A 20,029-nucleotide genomic window follows, 5' to 3' on the forward strand; every position below is an offset into this window, starting at 1 on the left:
TCTCCAAAAAGTCTCACCATCTGGGCACAGAGGAGCATTCCCCTCATAACTCAGTACCACCCAGAACTGGAGCAGCTGAAGTACATTCTCCACCAGGGTTTCAGCTACCTCTTGTCGTGCCCTGAAATGAGAAATCTCCTGCCCACTATCCTTCTCACTCCTCCCGCTGTGGTATTCTGCTTCCCACTGACCCTACACAATATACTTGTCCATCCTTACACAACCCCTGCTCTCAACCCTTTACCTCATGGCTCATATCCCTGTAATAGACCTAGATGCAAGACCTGTTCCATACATCGTCCCACCACAACCTACTCCAGTCTGGTCACAAACATCACCTATCCCATCAAGGGCAGGGCTACCCGTGAAACCAGTCATGTGATCTACAAGCTAGCTGCAACCACTATGATGCGTTCTATGTGGGCATGACAACCGACAAGATGTCTGTCTGCATGAATGGCCACTGACAAACTGTGGCCGAGAAACAAGTGGACCACCTTATTGCTGAGCACACTGCGCAATTCATTTCAATGATGGCTTCATAGCCTATGCAATCTGGATCCTTCCCACCAATACCAGCTTTTGTGAACTGCGCAGGTGGAAACTCAACCTTTGTTAGTTGTTGCTCTCACCATCCAGCCCCTACCCTGTAACCATTCCAGCACTACGCAGCCCTAATTCCACGAATGCACGCAGTCTTTTTTTTTTTTACTTCTCTCATATCCTGCTAGCTCGTTCCACCCCCATCCCCACCCCCAACCTCACCTCTCCCTTGCTCTCTGTCTAACCTCCTGACTGCACCTAGCTGCCCTACCCTCTCTCCACCTTGTCCCTGCAAGCTCCCCAGCAGCACTTCACTATCCCCTTTCCTGCCATACTATCCCTCCCCTCCCTGCCCCAGCCTCCTGCTTATTCCTACCCAGTTGTGACTCCCATCGTGCGCTGCTGCTGCTGGTGCAATCTGTATGGCTTCAGTTGCCAGAGACTGTGTGTGTTGTCTATTTTTGACAGAGGCCTTGTTGGCCAAAAGCTTATTTGTGACAGTCTTTTTGTTGTGCCTATCTGCAACTCAGCCTCTCTGCTAAATAGAAGCATTGTATACTTCAAAGTAGTCTAGGAATGAAATTGTACAATAGTACAACATATAAATAAATATAACAGCTGAAGATGGTATAAAATCATTCAAACAATACTCAGCAGCTTTGGGCCCAGTATCTGTCAAGATTTAGTGTATTTATTTTTCTCTCTGATGTGGCATTCATTGGTCTCTTGAGTATTGTTGTGTAACAAGCCTTGAATTCAATGTTATTTGCAATTACTGTGTTTTGTGAAGGAAACAACATAATTATTTTGCCATGAGGGCAGAAACTGAAGAATATTTCTTCAGTGGAAAACTTCATATGAGATAATAAAAAAGACTGTGGTCGTACATTATTAGAATTAGCTTTGAAATGAACATGTTTATCCTGAACACATACTTCCCACAAAAAAAGAAAAAAACCGGGGGTGCTGGTCTTAGCAAGGATAACCTAGGTGCTGAACCATGAGTGACTATGTTTTACCAAACAATAAAGAAACCATACAGAATGTGAAGGTCCTAAGGCACTTTACAATTTTAAGAGATCATAAACTTCTCTAAGTCATGGAGTAAAAATAAATGCAGAGCTAGAAAGAATCAGACTCATTTGGCAGGAAGATTTAGACTGTGGTAATTTAGTTTTAAGAATAGGGAGGTGTCCAGAATAAATTATGCAAGTTCAGAATCTAAATTATAGAACTGAGTACAGTTTTTTTTAAATGGAACAATGTATTTCAGAACTCAGTACCTCTTGAAAAGACAAGTACATGATACAGTGCTTTTTGATGTTGTAGCTGAAACTTTTTTCAAAACTATCTGCTACACATGTTAAAATCATATATGGCAAGAAGATAGTGTAGGTCTATACTAGAAAAATGGAATACATTTTCTTTTGCCCATACTTTATAGAACTTTGATACAGGATCAGCTAAGATGTCTGTAAATGGAATTGTATGCTAATGTGTATAGTTGGAGTCACAAATGATGGTAGTCGCGTTTAGGCTTGTTCTGTGCATGTACATCACACCTTCCCTGTCAGCAGTGAGCATTCAGTAGTGTTCTGAATGTTGTTTGCCATGCAGACATTGTACTCAATCGTAGTGAGTTATTTAGTGAATTTTTATTCCATTCATTTCGAGTTGCCACAGCTGATGGTGTTGGTCAATCACAAGCTCTACACAAGCAAGAAAGAGACATAATTTGTGGGGTGCACACTTTCATCAAGCGCAAACCACACGTAAGCGCGTGCTGCAACTTTTGCTTGGAAATGACAACAGTGCTGTCCCCGAAATTTGTCTTCACTTGTACAAACTGCCATTGTTCATGGATCAGATTGTAGCATATCACAGGGGTTTAGGAAAACTATTCCAAATATATATACATCCTCATATTTCCCAGCTTTTATGGAAACAGCTGAATTTTCATTTTATTGTTTACTGTTTAAAACAGACCTGTGACTGTTGTCACTGCTGAAGTAGACACATTGCTTGTTCATTCCCCATAGTGAAAAATTGCCCTGTGCACAGGAAAAAAGAATTAGAGCATTAAATTCAGAATTTCTACAAAAATTATCTGACCTAGTTTTGCCATGATATGCCTGAATGCTGCTTGAAAGCAAAACACGTGTTGTTGGACAAGTGTGATTATAGATATTATTCAAAAGTTTAATTAAATTGTGTACATAAGACAATTAACTAAACATTTTATTCACAATTATTTGGTGCCTATCACCACCTGTAATGGAGGTGAAGTGGAACTGCCGAGGGTTCTCAGAATGGACTGGTAACAACGTATTGTGTAGTTGATACAGAATCTGTACTTTGGTGGTTCCTGAACAAAGACAAACACTGAAAGGCTGTGAGTGGTAGTGATGATTGCAGTACCTGTGGTGATGCTGTCTGCAGTTGCAGCTAAGCTGATTGGAGTTTGAGGTCCAAAGATTGATTCCAGTAAATAACTAATGATAAAGACAACTTCAGTACATTTATTATGGCAGTTTTTGAATATAGCCCACATGTGTGGCAAGTCTAACGGTGACCAAACCCTAGAAATCTAGGTGAGCTAAGGGCTCAGTACTTCAAACAGATGCTACCCTATCTGGCAGGGGCCACTATCCTTCTCTCTTGTGCAGATCAATGGCTGTACTTTATGGCCACGAATCAGCTCATCCTGTATGAGTGGCCACTAATGGCCTGGTCTAGAGAGTGCAAAAGTACTGTGGAGTAACAATAATCATGGAGAATGTTATTGGATCCAGTACTCCCAGATACTGCAAAATTTTCAGTTACCACTGTTTATTAGTGTCTATGAGGGGGAAGTAGTTGTTTATGAGGTGCTGCCCAAAAGTTACCAGAATATACCAGTAAATAAAATTACTCTTTACCTGGACCTTATTTAGCACCATCATCTGCCCCTGAGGAGGTGTATACACAACTTGCAGCAGTTTTTCCATGAACTTAAAGCTCCTTGGAATGTGTTTTTCGTGAGCCTGTTTAGTATCACTTGCAATTCTGTTTGAACATCCTCAACCACAGAGACAGGCTGGACAGTGAAGGGGGAGGCGTGTTTATAGCGATAAGAAGTGCAATAGTATCGAAGGAAATTGACGGAGATCCGAAATGTGAAATAATTTGGGTGAAGGTCGCGGTTAAAGCAGGCTTAGACATGGTAATTGGATGTCTCTATAGGCTCAGCAGCTGTTGTGGCTGAGCACCTGAAGGATAATTTGGAAAATATTTCGAGTAGATTTCCCCACCATGTTATAGTTCTGGGTGGAGATTTTAATTTGCCGGATATAGACTGGGAGACTCAAACGTTCATAACAAGTGGCAGGGACAAAGAATCCAGTGAAATTTTTTTAAGTGCTTTATCTGAAAACTACCTTGAGCAGTTAAACAGAGAACCGACTCGTGGCGATAACATATCAGACCTTCTGGTGACAAACAGACCAGAACTATTTGAAACAGTTAACGCAGAACAGGGAATCAGCAATCATAAAACGGTTACTGCATCAATGATTTCAGCCGTAAATAGGAATATTAAAAAAGGTAGGAAGATTTTTCTGTTTAGCAAAAGTGACAAAAAGCAGATTTCAGAGTACCTGATGGCTCAACACAAAAGTTTTGTCTCAAGTACAGATAGTGTTGAGGATCAGTGGGCAAAGTTCAAAACCATCGTACAATATGTGTTAGATGAGTATGTGCCAAGCAAGATCGTAAGAGATGGAAAAGAGCCACCGTGGTACAACAACCGAGTTAGAAAACTGCTGCGGAAGCAAAGGGAACTTCATAGCAAACATAAACATAGCCAAAGCCTTGCAGACAAACAAAAATTATGTGAAGCGAAATGTAGTGTGAGGAGGGCTATGCGAGAGGTGTTCAATGATTTCGAAAGTAAAGTTCTATGTACTGACTTGGCAGAAAATCCTAAGAAATTTTGCTCTTATGTCAAAGCGGTAGGTGGATCCTTCTCTAGATTGTCGCACAGATGACAAAATGGTAGATATCAAAATAGGCGACAGAGGGATAGATAAACAATTAAAATCGCTCAAAAGAGGAAAGGCTGCTGGACCTGATGGGATACCAGTTTGATTTTACACAGAGTACACAAAGGAACTTGCCCCCTTCTTGCAGCGGTGTGCTGTAGGTCTCTAGAAGAGCGTAGCGTTCCAAAGGATTGGAAAAGGGCACAGGTCATTCCCATTTTCAAGAAGGTACGTCGAACAGATGTGCAGAACTATAGACCTATATCTCCAATGTCGATCAGTTGTAGAATTTTGGAACACGTATTATGTTCGAGTATAATGACTTTTCCAGAGACTAGAAACCTACTCTGTAGGAATCAGCATGGGTTTCAAAAAAGACGGTCGTGTGAAACCCAGCTCGTACTATTCGTCCACGAGACTCAGAGGGCCATAGACACGGGTTCACAGGTAGATGCCGTGTTTCTTGACTTCCGCAAGTCGTTCGATGCAGTTCCCCACAGTCATTTAATGAACAAAGTAAGAGCATATGGACTATCAGACCAATTGTGTGATTGGATTGAAGAGTTACTAGATAACAGAACGCAGCATGTCATTCTTAATGGAGAGAAGTCTTTTGAAGTAAGAGTGATTTCAGGTGTGCCGCAGGGGAGTGTCGTAGGACTGTTGCTATTCACAATATACATAAATGATGACCTTGTGGATGACATCGGAAGTTCACTGAGGCTTTTTGGATGATGCTGTGGTATATCGAGAGGTTGTAACAATGGAAAATTGTACTGAAATGCAGGAGGATCTGCACCGAATTGACGCATGGTGCAGGGAATGGCAATTGAATCTCAATGTAGACATGTGTAATGTGCTCCGAATACATAGAAAGATAGATCCCTTATCATTTAGCTACAAAATAGCAGGTCAGCAACTGGAAGCAGTTAATTCCATAAATTATCTGGGAGTACGCATTAGGAGTGATTTAAAATGGAATGATCATATAAAGTTGATCGTTGGTAAACCAGATGCCAGACTGAGATTTGTTGGAAGAATCCTAAGGAAATGCAATCTGAAAACAAGGGAAGTAGGTTACAGTACACTTGTTCGCCCACTGCTTGAATACTGCTCAGCAGTGTGGGATCCGTACCAGATAGGGTTGACAAATGAGATAGAGAAGATCCAACGGAGAGCAGCACGCGTTGTTACAGGATCATTTAGTAATCGCAAAAGCGTTATGGAGATGATAGATAAACTCCAGTGGAAGACTCTGCAGGAGAGACGCTCAGTAGCTCGGTAAGGGCTGTTGTTAAAGTTTCGAGAACATACCTTCACCGAAGAGTCAAGCAGTATATTGCTCCCTCCTACGTATATCTCGCGAAGAGACCATGAGGATAAAATCAGAGAGATTAGAGCCGACACAGAAGCATACCGACAATCCTTCTTTCCACGAACAATACGAGACTGGAATAGAAGGGAGAACCGATAGAGGTACTCAAGGTACCCTCTGCCACACACCGTCAGGTGGCTTGCGGAGTATGGATGTAGATGTAGAACTGGGTGGAACATTCAACTTTTTAACTGGAGCTTCATACTGGGGATTAAAAAATTCACACTTGTTGCCAGGTTAGGTGAAGATCGCAGTTGAGGAACTGTCTTTTTTTAATTTTTTTTTTGTCAGAAACTCCTAGGTGATCAATGCAGTGTGTGACCTCACATTGTCACGGGGAGGAACCAATCACCTATGCACCACTTTCATGGGACAGAATCCTCTGACACAGCCTAAGACAGCCCTGTGTTATTGCATGCATCTTGGATGATTTGCCTCCGATCTTCCAGCATATTCTGAAAGGCAGTGACATTTTCAGAAGTAACGCCAGTTGACAGCTGTCCTAAATGGGGATCACTGTGAAACTATGTTCTGACATCTTGAAAACATTTAAAATGTTTCTAAGTTTGGTAGTGGTGTAAGGTGTCTTCCCAAAATGCTTGCTTCAGCATGTCATGTATTTGTATAGCAGCTTTATGCAGCATGGCCACTAGATCACAGACCCTTGAGCCACTAACTCTCAAAGGGTATATATGAGATACCCCCTGGGTGTGTTTCATTGTACTAACTAGACTTCATCAGCTACTCATACATTCAGGGAACTTTTTGGTAGCATTTCAGATTACCGTAGAAGGAATGGTAAGAAAAAATCACAAAACAAAATAAAAAGTAGAACCAAAAAGGAACAGACATAGATATATAAAGTCTATGAGAGATTACATTTTCAGTTGTCAGCAATGCTTTTCTAGTATTTTGTGAAGAGGCCATCGTAGAGCCACTGCTCACTATGTCCATAACACCAGAGATTTGTTTCCACTATGGATTGTTGTGGCCGCTGGAGCTATTGATCACCAGTTTATGTAGTTGGTGTGTCAATGGCAGTGTCTTTATTAGGATGCTAGAGTAGGTGCCACTAGGGTGAAGGTCTTAAGCCAGTAGCAGTAAATAATTGCTAATGCATTGAGACCACTCACTGAATAAAATACGCGTGCGCACACACACACACACACACACACACACACACACACACACACACACACACACACACACACCTGTGTGCTATTCTGTGCCAGCTGCAGGCTTGTGTGTCCAGTGGGTACTATGTAGGTGGACAGATATACGTACGTCGTGTGTGTGTGTGTGTGTGTGTGTGTGTGTGTGTGTGAGAGAGAGAGAGAGAGAGAGAGAGAGAGAGAGAGAGAGAGTTTGGGGGAGGGGGGGGTTGGGGCTCGGGTGGGGTTGTGCATTTCTTTTGTGTTTATTTGTATTGCTGTCAAGAACGGATTGATTCTGAAAGCTAGCAAGTTTTTGTCCTCTATGTGTGTGCTTGTTGGTGACTCAACACTTCTGCTTTTCAGTGAATGGTTTCCTTTACTCTTAAATTATTCACATTCTACCACAACTTTTCTGCTACATTTATGCTAATGCAATGAGGACTACAAAGAGCAAAGCAGAGGAGAAAGTCCTTGCCATAAGCATGTGTTGTCGGTTGATTTTGTGAAACTGTTTTGTTATGTTGCATTAGGTGTGCCATGCTGATCTGGCCATGGTGAGCAGTGGCTATCTGAATAAGTGAGGTAGAAGGCTGTAGTCAGTAGTGGTGTCTTAAGTAGCAACTGTTTGAAGGACTCTTCAGGCAGGAGTACATTCATCTTGGTACTTCCAGTAATAGTGGGTTGTAAGCGGAAAGCTTTGCAAGTCTGTTAAGTATTATTCCACTTCTTTCTAATGCCATCTGACAAATAGTGCCAGGTTGCCATTGGTTACAGCACACAACAGATGTTATTACCTCATCTATCTTGATCCTCACTGGGATGCAGCAATGTTATGAAAGTTGCCACTCATCATATAGTTGAGTTGCTGAGTGCACATACTGTGAACAGAGAAGTGTTTACGTAGATTCCCTCCTCTGCTGCTGCCCCCCTCCCCTCCTCCCCACCCCTCCCCCATGCCCCCTCTTTTTCTGTGTCTGTTTTAAGTTCACCTCAGCCTTCCTCCCTATGTAGAACATATTTTTAAATCCTGACAATCATAAAGTGAAGACATAACCCTTCATGAGAACTGAATCCTTTCTGCCTAACATTATAATATAAAAAACAACAGTCTTATCCTTGGGCTCTGCTATGAGAACAACTCATTTGGTGCAGTGTTTGCCAGCTTTGCATGCTGTTTGGAATTGGATGTTGACTTAGCAACAGTAAAGCTGCCTTACAGCAAGGGCTAACAGTACCACTGCACTTGTCATGTTTCACAGGGTGACACACAGTTCAGTGCAAATGGGCTGCACCAATGCCCCTTGCGTGTCTTCTAACAACTAGTGTCTGATGGAGCACCTGCTACCAAAGTGCACAGTTTCTTTCGTGCACATACGTAAGTTAAGAGAAACTTAGCATTCTGTAGGAACTCTAGTCTAGTTTGAAACAAGTTGCATACAAGCCTTCTTTATATGTTCACCACCCTGCTACTACAGCTATTTTGCATCTTAGCATGGCACAGCTGAAAACTGTAGTGGGTGGTTCTGGCAGAATGGTGATTTTTCAGTGCTTCTCCTCAATTTCAGAATTCCTCATGCCATTGTTCAATCTTGTTTGAGATGTCTCCCTCCCCTCTGGTTGTGGGCCTGATGGTGCGTGTTAACAACATCTACTGCAAAGGTTCATATTCAGTCCATATGAAAAATTGTAATTCTGGTGGGAAACTGTATTTTTATGGTGACTGGAGATGACATTTCAGCAGCTTTTAATGGACCCTTGTACTTAGTGATAAACTTTTTAGTTTCTATCTTAGTGGTGTTTTAGTTATTTAACATAATGTATTCCCTAATATGCTGTTTTGGCAATAAACTTTTCTTTCCTGTTGCTCCCTCTTGGTGTTCCAGCACCCTCATATTGGTGCCCTTTACTTGCCTCCAGATGGCCTTCAGTCTTGTGGTGAACACCTGTAAGGAAGAAGGCTTTTTTCTGCTGGAAGACTTCATAATTTGAAGGATGAGGCCATTTTCCTATCATAGACCTGTGATCTTGTACACAAGGGGTTTGTCCCAATTTTTGTGTTGGGCATTTGTGTAATGTCTGAGTACCTTGCTAATGGTTGATAATTGATTATGATCATGACATGTCGCTCAGTATGGACAAGTTTGTCATATTTTCACCCCATAAGATTGCAAAGTTGTCAGTTATTTCAAAAGTGAATTTTGGACCCAGGTCTATGACAAAAGTGTCACACGTGTTGCCCTTCAGGAACCATTGCTGTCTAATCCAATTATTTCCTGTAATTGCTGTAAAAGTGTTACTTCTCATGAGTTTAGCACACAGAGCCCAAGACATGCAGTGTTTTATGTATTGCTGAACTTTCTTTTTTGTGTTTTTCCATCAGTACTCTTCAGCATTATGAGTGAAAAGTCATAATCTGCCCTCAGTTTTCTGCAAGTATTATCATAAACTTGACCTAGCAACTTGCATGCAAATTCTCTGGGATGACAATATGCTGGCCACATAGTGTTTCCCATTAAAGGATTCAATCATATGCAGTTAAACTGGGGTTAGGTCACAAATCGCTGACATTGTACATCCTTGTGCTGTATATGCTTCGCTTGTCCTTCACTCTCTCTCACATGTTGCACTGCACATATTTTCCAGCTTAGACAATCCACATTACCAGATGATTTTCCTGGTCTATGCTCCCCCTCACTCAAATTCTTTAAGACACAATGTCGAGCTTATGAATCTACTTGCCAGATATATATGAGATTAAGGCCAGACAGACAGTAATTATTTGGAAGCACCTGCAGTAGAGATGGCAGTGAAAGAAGATTACTCCATTACTGTCCTACTCTGTTGTAGAGCATATCTTTTTGGCTTTATCAGTTGATGGTATGCATATGCAACTAGGTATTCTATTTTGTCTACTTCGTGTGACAACACACACATAATTGGAAAATTACTGGACTTGTATGTTAAGATAAGTGTTTTTCATAGTCTGGATATGCTAGAATGTGGCTAGGTGTTAGTAGCTTATAGCTGTGCAAAAGCTTCTTCACAATCCACAGTCCAATGGAACTTGGCACTCTTTTTAAACATTCTAGAGAGCAGCCTTGTGATTTTTGCATTATCAGTCACAGATTTTCTATAATAATTTGTTAGATTAAGAAAGGAGTGGAAGTCAGTTACCATGGCAGGTGCTGGGAAATAGCACACAGCTTTTGGCAGCTGCAGGTTGAATTTGATTCCTTTCTGGCAATGATATGATCCAAATAGCATACCTCCTGCAGAGCAAACTGACATCTCTGCATGCTCAGGGCGAGACGAGTATCTTTGAGCCTGCATATAACATTTCGCATTCTTAAGGCATGCTCATCTAAGGTAATAGAAAAAACTATTATGTTGTCCAGAATGGTTATAATTCCACAGTTTTATGTTCTTGCGATACATCATCTAGCAGGCTTTGAAGCGTTGATGGTGCTTTTTTTTTATTTTTTTATTTTATTTATTTTTTTTATTGAAGGCCGTATGGCAATACTGATTATACCCTGTGGAATCTATGAATGCTGTATTATCCCTATTCTCTGGTGCCACTACTAGTTGGTGGTATTAACTCCATAGAGCCATTGCAGATCTCATCAACATCAAGGCAGATTTGCAGTTGCCTTGGGAGGTATAGATGAATATATGGGATATCATTGAATGATACAGCTGTTTATGTTGCAATGATTTGTCGGCATGTATTGTTTGACATGGTTGGGGTTTCATTGTAGACTATGTATTTGTGTGCTCCCCAAAGAGAAAAGTCGAAAGGTGTCGAATTGGATGACCAGGCAGGCCAGTTTACGGCAGTATTCCATATTATTCAATGGTGAGGAAATTTTTCATTTAATATTCATGTTGTTGTATGGAGAGAGTGAGCTGGACAGCTGTCATGTTGGGACCACATAAACTGTTACTTTTCTGGTGGTATGTCTTGAAGAACAATAAGTAGAATGTTTGTAAGAAAGTATGTATATGTATGACCACTTAATGCACCAGGAATTAAATAAGTCCCCATGATGAAATTTCCTACATTACTGCACCATATGTTTATGCTCTATGATCATTAATACTATGCTTGACAAAGCCATTGCTGATTTTCTGCTACAGTTTAATGAAAGTTTCACAAATTTACATTACTCTGATTAGTAAATGTCACTTCATTAGCAAACAGCATATTTCAAAAACATAGTATTATTTCCCAGGTGTTGCTGAGCAAACCAATGAGATTCATCATTTCCTTACAGTGCCTGATGTAATGATAGATAAAAGAGGCAGGATGTATGTTGATGCAAGACATGAAGGATACTTGTCTGAATGATCCCACATTCCTTCATGATAAATCTCATGCCAGTGTTGAGAGCTGATAAGCAGCATGATCAGAACAGCTTCGTCATGTGCTCTGTCAGTTGCAGTCTTCTTCGTCATCATCTGTGACATTTGAGCTGTGTGTTAGCACTGGTGTCCTAATAACTCATGTAAATGCCTGATGTGTCAGATACTGTCAGCAATCAGGATAAACATTCCAATAGTGCCATACTGTTCGGACAGCATTTCTTGGGCATTCACCATATACAAGTAACGTGTCTAAATTCTTCTCATTGATGTACACGTTTGCTCACAGGAAATATTGAAACAGAAATGAGCTGTTGATAGACAACACATTTCTAGCTAGTTCTGCAGTGCAGGCAAGTAAGCTTTCAAAAGGCGTGATAAAATGTTGGAACCTACCAGAAGAACCTTACTTAGCAGTTTGTACACCACAATAGCCAATTTCAGGTGCATTGCCTTTCACTTGTTATAAATTTCTCAGATGTGTTTGTGAATAGTTTCAACACCAACATTAGAAAGTGTTATATCATCATACTAGACCATTCAAGAGGGTACTACTTTTTAAAAACTATATTGTTCTATTAAAAAAACAAACTTGTTTCAGTAACGTGGTTTTCCCTTGAGTTCAGAGAATTAGCCGCGCAACAAAATTTCCTGCCCCTCTGCCTACTATCGTTTGCCACAAACATTGTTTCAGAATCTTGAACAGTTCACAGAATGGGAGGTGTTATGTCTTAAGTGACTTGTCCTATATATGTTGCTTCTGCACTATGTCCTTTCCTTTACTATTTGCTCTTAATTTTAGAAATAGTCACATAACCAACATTTAGTAGAAACCATTTCTGAGTACTTTTTATTTGCTATTATTATTTTCGCCCCTCTCCCCCTCCCTTTTCCCTATTCTTGCATGTGAAATTTTCAGCATGTTGATTTATTTATGCCATAATAATTAAGGGTCTGTTTCAGCATGCTTTAATTAAAGTTTGGTTTTGTATAGGAACTAGTGTCACTTTTCTTCCGGTCATATGATTTTTATGTTACAATATACACCTGTGCTCAGATAATTTTAAAAATACTCACAAGTATGTCACTCATTAGATAAACAAATAAAAACTCTGTCATCTTATATTCGATAAATTCTTCCACACTGTCATATAGTGACCAAAAAACATTCAGAAAGCATTTATGGTATGTGCCACATGACATGTTTGAAGCACAATCAGTTGGAGCATAGCGATGGCTTTGCTTGTGTTTAGTGGGTTGATAAAAAGGCTACTAGCTATCGTCTGCAAACATTACTGCGTCTGAAACTTCTAAGTGATTTGCTAGATCAGTCCACATGACAAATTGCAAGAGATTCCTGATATAACTATTAGTGACCACAAAAGAAATTACAATGCTGAGAACAATTTATTGAAACTTTATTCCTGATGTTTGTTTTATCGGCATTAGGCTGTGGTCCAGGGTGTTATCTCTGCCAAACATTTTGTCTTCCAATGCTGGAGACATCATCAGAGGCTTTAACAACTCAGAAAGCACATACATTATCAAACAAGCTGAACGGTTTCTTTGTATCCATACAACAGTCAGTTTGTGACATTAGACTGCTGTGTAAGATCAAGGAGATATGCCAACTTACGTCATCGAACTTATAATGGGGAAGAGTTGGCACTGTATGGTTTATTTAACACTAAGACCCACACCTTGTCTAATTTCAAGCATAGCCTTCTTCTTTCCTGTTACAGTTGTTTTTTCCCTTCTGAATTTCTGTGGTCTGTGTATCCTAGTGCAGTAATGATTAGATGTTGCTAAAACCACAGTGTCAGAGAAACAAACTTGGTGGTTCCCCAGTCCCAAGCATGATTTGCTACTGCTAATATATCTGTCTTGCCCTGGTTACAATTTTTTTTTCTTCCTTGAGCTGTGTGTTAATGCTTCTTTTTGTAGTTCCTATGTACACTCGGCCGCAAGTGCAAGGGATTTTGTATATTCCTGCTGTGGCAAGCAGCAGATGTGGGTCCTTGGATTAAACAGCCTATCAGTACTTTGCTGATATGATCTGTGACAGTTTTTACAGATGGAAGGGAAATTTTTCCTTTAGTTGGTTCTTTTTCATTTGAAGCCCAAGACCTTTTGGAGTGAATTACCCAATTTATCTCTTTGTCAGAGTAGCCATTTCTTCTGAGAGCAATTCTTAAATAGTCAAGCTTATCCTGGAAATACTGTGGTTCACAGTGTCTTTTAGCCTGATCCACCAGTGATTTAATAGCTCTGCTTTTCAGCTTGAGATGGTGATTGGAATTTCTGTGAAGGTATCTATCCATGTTAATAGGCTTCCTGTCATTATGCCCTAACCTTTGGGTCGGGTTTTGTAAGTAGCTGTCCATCCAGATATGAAATTTTACCTTATTTATCTTTTTCTGTAGTGAACTTTGTATTAGTACCAGGTAAGGAAGTTGCAACTCACCATATAACGGAGATGCTGAGTTGCGATAGGCACAACTGTAGCTCTCGGCCATAAAGGCCTCTGTCAGCAGTAGACACGCACAGGCACAGGCACACGCAAAACGCAACTTGCACACACGTCTGAAGTCTCAGAGAACTGAAACCACACTGTGAGCAGCAGCACCAGTGCATGATGGAAGTGGCGACTGGGTGGGGGTAAGGAGAAGTCGGGGGTGGGGAGGGGCAGGGGGAGGGATATTATGGTGGGAGTGGCGGACAGTGAAGTGTTGCAGCTTTGGTGGAAGGCAGGAGAGAAGGTGCAGAAGGGGGAGGGAGTAAGTAGTGGAAAGGAGAGAAATAAAAAGAAATTAAAAGACTGGGTGTGGTGGTGAAATGAAATTACAAGACTGGGTGTGGTGGTGAAATGACGGCTATGTAGTGCTGGAAGGGGAACAGGGAGGTGGCTGGATGGGTGAGGACAGTGGCTAAAGAAGATTGAGGCCAGGAGGATTACGGGAATGTAGGATGTGTTGCAGGGAAAGTTCCCACCTGCGCAATTCAGAAAAGCTGGTGTTGGTGGGAAGGATCCGTATGGCACAGGCTGTGAAGCAGTGATTGAGATGAGGGATATCATGTTTGGCAGCGTGTTAGGCAACAGCTTGTTGGTTGTCATGCCTACATAGAATGCAGCACAGTGGTTGTAGCTAGGCTTGTAAATCACATGACTGGTTTCACAGGTAGCCCTCCCTTTGATGGGTAGGTGACGTTGGTGACCGAACTGGAGTAGGTGGTGGTAGGAGGATGTATGGGACAGGTCTTGCATCTAGGTATATTACAGGAGTATGCGCCATGAGGTAAGGGATTGGGAGCGGGATTGTGTAAGGATGGACAAGTATATTGTGTAGGTTCGGTGGACAGTGGAATACCACGGTAGGAGGGGTGGGAAGGATAGTGGGCAGGACATTTCTCATTTCAGGGCATGGCGAGAAGTAATTGAACCCCTGCCAGAGAATGTAATACAGTTGCTCCAGTCCTGGATGGTACTGAGTTATGAGAGGAATGCTCTTCTGTGGCCGGACTGTGGGACTTTGGTAGGTGGTGGTAGACTGGAAAGATAAGGTATGGGAGATTTGTTTTTGTACAAGGATGGGGGGATAATTACGGTCAGTGAAGGCTTCAGTGAGACACTCGGTATATTTTGAGAGGGACTGCTCATCACTGCAGATGCGATGACGATGGGTGGCTAGGCTGCACGGAAGGGACTTCTCGGTATGGAATGGAGATATTGCTGGTGGTTAGTAGGTTTGATATGGACAGAGGTACTGATGTAGTCATCTCTGGGGTGGAGGTCAACATCTAGGAAGATGGCTTGTTGGGTTGAGTAAGACTAGGTGAAGCAAAGGGGGGATAAGTTGTTGAGGTTCTGGAGGAATGTGAACAAGGTGTCCTCACCTTCAATCTAGATAGCAAAGATGTCAACAGTGAATCAGAACCAGGTGAGGCATTTAGGGTTGTGGGTTTTTAGGAAGGATTCCTCTAGGTTGCCCATGAATAGGTTAGCATAGGATGGTGCCATGCGGGTGCCCATAACCGTATCACAGATTTGTTTGTAGGTAATGCCTTCAAAGGAGAAGTAACTGTGGGTGAGGATATAGTTGGTCATGGAGACTAAGAAGGAGGTTGTTGGTTTGGAATCCAAAGGGCTTCTGGAAAGGTATTGTTGGATAGCAGTAAGGCCGTGGGCATTAGGAATGTTAGTGTACAGGGAGGTGGCATCAATGGTGACGAGCAGGGCATCATGTAGTAAAGGCAAAGGAACTGTGGAGAGTCGGTCGAGGAAATGGTTGATATCTTTTATATAGTAGGATAGGTTCTGGGTAATAGGTTGAAGATGTTGGTCAACGAGAGCAGAGATTCTCTCAGTGGGGGCACAGCAACCGGCCACAATGGGGCATCCTGGGTGGTTTGGGTTTATGGACTTTAGGAAGCATGTAGAAGGTGGGAGTGCAGGGAGTGGTACGGGTAAGTAGAATTACATTCTCCGCCAGGGTTTCGATTACCTCTCGTCATGCCCTGAAATGAGAAATGCCCTGCCCACTATCCTTCCCACCCCTCCTACTGTGGTATTCCACCGCCCACCGAACCTACACAATATACTCGTCTATCCTTACACAACCCCTGCTCCCAATCCCTTACCTCATGGCTCATACCCCTGTAATAGACCTAGATGCAAGACCTGTCCCATACATCCTCCTACCACCACCTACTTCAGTCTGGTCACTGACATCACCTACCCAATCAAAGGCAGGGCTATCTGTGAAAGCAGTCATGTGATTTACAAGCTAAGCTGCAACCACTGTGCTGCATTCTATGTAGGCAAGACAACCAGCAAGCTGTCTGTCCATATGAATGGCCACCGACAAACTGTGGCCAAAGAGCAAGTGGACCACCCTGTTGCTGAACACGCTGCCAAACATGATATCCCTCATCTCAATGACTGCTTCACCGCCTGTGCCATATGGATCCTTCCCACCAACACCAGCATCTCTGTAATGCAGAGGAACCTTCCCTGCAATACATCCTATGTTCCTGTAACCCTCCTGGCCTCAACCTTCATTAGTCACTGTCCTCACTCATCCAGCGCCCTACCTGTTCCCATTCCAGCACTACACATCTGCCATTTCACTGCCACACCCAGTCCTTTAATTTCTTTATATTTCTCTCCTTTCCGCTACTTACCCCACTCCACACCTTCTCTCCTGCGCTCCGTCTAAACAGCAACACTTCACTGTCCGTGACTTCTACCATACTATCTCTCCCCGTCCCTTTACCTGCCCCAGCCTCCTTCTCTGCCCCAACCAGTCGCCACTTCCATCATGCACTGGTGCTGCTGCTCGCAGTGTGGTTTCAGTTCTCTGAGACTGCAGACATGTGTGCAAGTTGCATTTGTGTGAGTGAATATGTGTGTGTGTGTGTGTGTGTGTGTGTGTGTGTGTGTGTGTGTGTACTGCTGATAAAGGCCTTTATGGTCGAGAGCTACAATTGCGTTAATCATTTTGTTGTGCCTAACGCAACTCAACATCTCTGCTATATGGTGAGTGGCAACTTTCCTTCTGTGGAAAGCAGTCATGTGATTTACAAGCTAAGCTGCAAGCACTGTGCTGCATTCTATGTAGGCATGACAACCAGCAAGCTGTCTGTCCCTATGAATGGCCACCGGCAAACTGTGGCCAAAAAACAAGTGGTTGGTGTTGAAACTATTCCCAAACACATCTGAGAAATTTATAACAAGTGAAAGGTAATGCACCTGAAATTGGCTATTGTGGTGTACAAACTGCTAAGTAAAGTTCTTCTGGCAGGTTCCAACATTTTATCACGCTTTTTGAAAGCTTACTTGCCTGCACTGCAGAACTAGCTAGAAATGTGTTGTCTATCAATTAGAATTTATATTACTCAGAAATTCTGAGAGGTTTTTTTCTCCATGAGGCCAGATAACGAAAGTATCTGTGTGTTGAAACCAACATGAGGACTGCTTCTTCAAATTTTTCCACGTAAAAATTGCTACAACTGTGTTTAGTGTGTTCACCATAGACCACCATCAGTTTGCTCATAGAATTTGTTGTCCCATTGAAAGTAAGTTGATATGGGACAGTGTTTAAGATAACTGCCACATCCTCAGTGAAAATGTTTTCCAATTATGATATTACCTCATTTAGAGGAGCAATAGTGAATAGTGATACAGCATCAAAACTGACCATAACATCATTTGACCTCAACATGAATGATTTTAATTTTTCAGAAAAATGACCAGAATCTGTAACAGAAATGTCAGTTTTTTCTATAAACGGCTGTAGGATTTCCAAGCCCTTACCCACTCTTCTAATGCTGCTAAAACAAATACCAACAATAATACAGACACCTGCTGTGAAAGCCTCTATTCTGTGACTGATGACTTGAACTTTGTCACTGAATTTGCTCTTTTCATTTTTCTTTCTCCTCATTCATTTCTCTTCCCCCTAATTGACCTAGCAGTCTTTACTTCCAACTCTCTCCTTATCTCCGACATTAACACAATGCTTACTAAGCTATCACCTTGTCGTACCTGCTCTCCCTGACACCTCCACTTCATCTTTGTCCACTTTTGTCCTCAGCATTGGTGGTATCTCTCATCCTGTGGTCTGAGTGACCTGCCCTTCCTTTTAACCTTCCTCAATCTGCCTGTCTCTCTTCCTCGAGGAAGGAAGTATTAGTTCCAAAACAAGGAAGTGTCTCACTTTTGCCTCTGCATGTGTCTCTTGGCAGCACTACACATTTTGCTTCATCAAGACCTAAGTGCTGACCAGCAATTCTGACTTTTACTGTATTAATTTTCACAGTTAAATTTTCTTTTGATACAATTACTAAATTATTCTTCCTATAAAACTGTGAATAATGATGCACAATGTAACCAATCACAAAAACATATTTCTTTTTTATAAAAATACATTTCCGTTCAAAGGATCTGCTCTTTCCTGGGGAAATCAGCATCAAAAGTTTCCTGGGAGTAATGCTGTGAGCTAAACACTAAAAATGTTGCCTAATGATAGAACAAAGCATCTGAAATGCATTGTAATTTAAAAAATTAGTTTTGTTACTGATTATTCTTCTGACGAAACACTTTGAGAGTCTGGTACTTTGATGGAGCACCTTGTTTATTTTAAAGAGCACTAAAGTTTTTAAAAATTGCAGAAACCTTGTTTTAATCAACACAGAAATCATAATAAAGTTTAAAAAAAAACTAGAAAAATTGTCAAAGAAAGGAATGTCATTTTATTAATAGTTTTTGTGGAACACTTATTCACTACCCACAGAACACCAGTGTTCCACAGAGAGCAGTTTGGGAAACTATGAGTTAGAGGAAATAGGTAAGAGCAACTTATTGAAGAAAATAGTCTATGAGACATACCTATTACATGGCTTATTTGGAGGAACACTCAACAGGAGACAGATATCCAAATTGATCCCCAGTCTGGCATGTACATTAAACATTTTGTTATATGTCTGATACTTGATAATCTCATAAGTATTGTACAAGTTAGTTTAAAGATTTTGGTTCCGGGCTACTTAAACACAGACAACTATTGCTTTATCATTATTATTATTATTATCACTTTTTATGGAAATCATTATCATCATGTTAGTATGTGTGAATGGTACATAAATAATTTCCCTTAGTACAGTAACATTTTCAAAAATTAAAGTATCAGCTATGATACATGTTATTGAGTTGGTGATGTGTGATGATATGACAATCCTAGGATTTTGGAACTGTAAATCGACTCTGACTTCGAGAATTCAGTGTAATGTGAAGCCCTGATGAGTGGCAGTAGTAGCCTTCTAACACTACGGTGTGGAAGCAAGGTGGTCCGTGGTTTGTTTGTGGGACATCACCCCCTACATGATTTGCTGGAGTGTTCACAAAAGAAATAATAATCATTGCTGGGGGAATATGATGAACAAAAATGTTCTATAGGCATCATATCAGATAAGGATGGAGACCAATGTTGCTCAAAAGTTGCACACTGAGAACTTGTACACTCATCTCCACATGGCACTTACAAATGCTCTGCTGTGTGGATTTAATTGAAGGAGGGAGAGGGGTCAGTACATTGGGCTCTAAAAATCTGTGATGTAGAGGTTAGTTTTCAGATTACCATCAATACATTAGATTAAAGAACACACATTACGTTATTTCCAGTTAGACCCCTGAGCCACACACATACTGTTTGTCCATTACACCTTTGAACAACTTAGTCTGCTGTATTGTGACCATCATGGTTGCATCTAACATCAGTGCATGTCAAGCTGAAGGGATTTATGTCTGAGAGATGACAGTTCTACTCTGTGTGACTGTAATAGCATTATATACTCATTGCAGTCGAAGGTATTTGTGTTTGTCAACAGTGAAAGCTGACACAATAATGGGTGTGCTGCCAATGTAGACTGCAGCCTAGGAAACCTAACTATCTATGCAGACAGATTCACACCTAGTAAAGAACACCAGCACCAAGCCAAAATGGGATGTGAAGGGGAGAGGGGCAAAGGTAACTGGCCTGTTACAGTCGCATAAAGGAGGAGGTGGTCACCCCCTGCTG

The 20,029-nt window shown here is 41.5% G+C and overlaps 1 protein-coding gene across 2 annotated transcripts in view; it reads left to right on the forward strand.

The window, feature by feature from the left end:
• Window positions 1-20,029, forward strand: part of LOC124798260 (NBAS subunit of NRZ tethering complex-like) — a 424,226-nt gene that overhangs the window by 221,484 nt on the left and 182,713 nt on the right. The window lies entirely within an intron of this gene.

The sequence above is a fragment of the Schistocerca piceifrons genome, chromosome 5 (assembly GCF_021461385.2).
Source record: "Schistocerca piceifrons isolate TAMUIC-IGC-003096 chromosome 5, iqSchPice1.1, whole genome shotgun sequence".
Taxonomy (NCBI): domain Eukaryota; kingdom Metazoa; phylum Arthropoda; class Insecta; order Orthoptera; family Acrididae; genus Schistocerca; species Schistocerca piceifrons.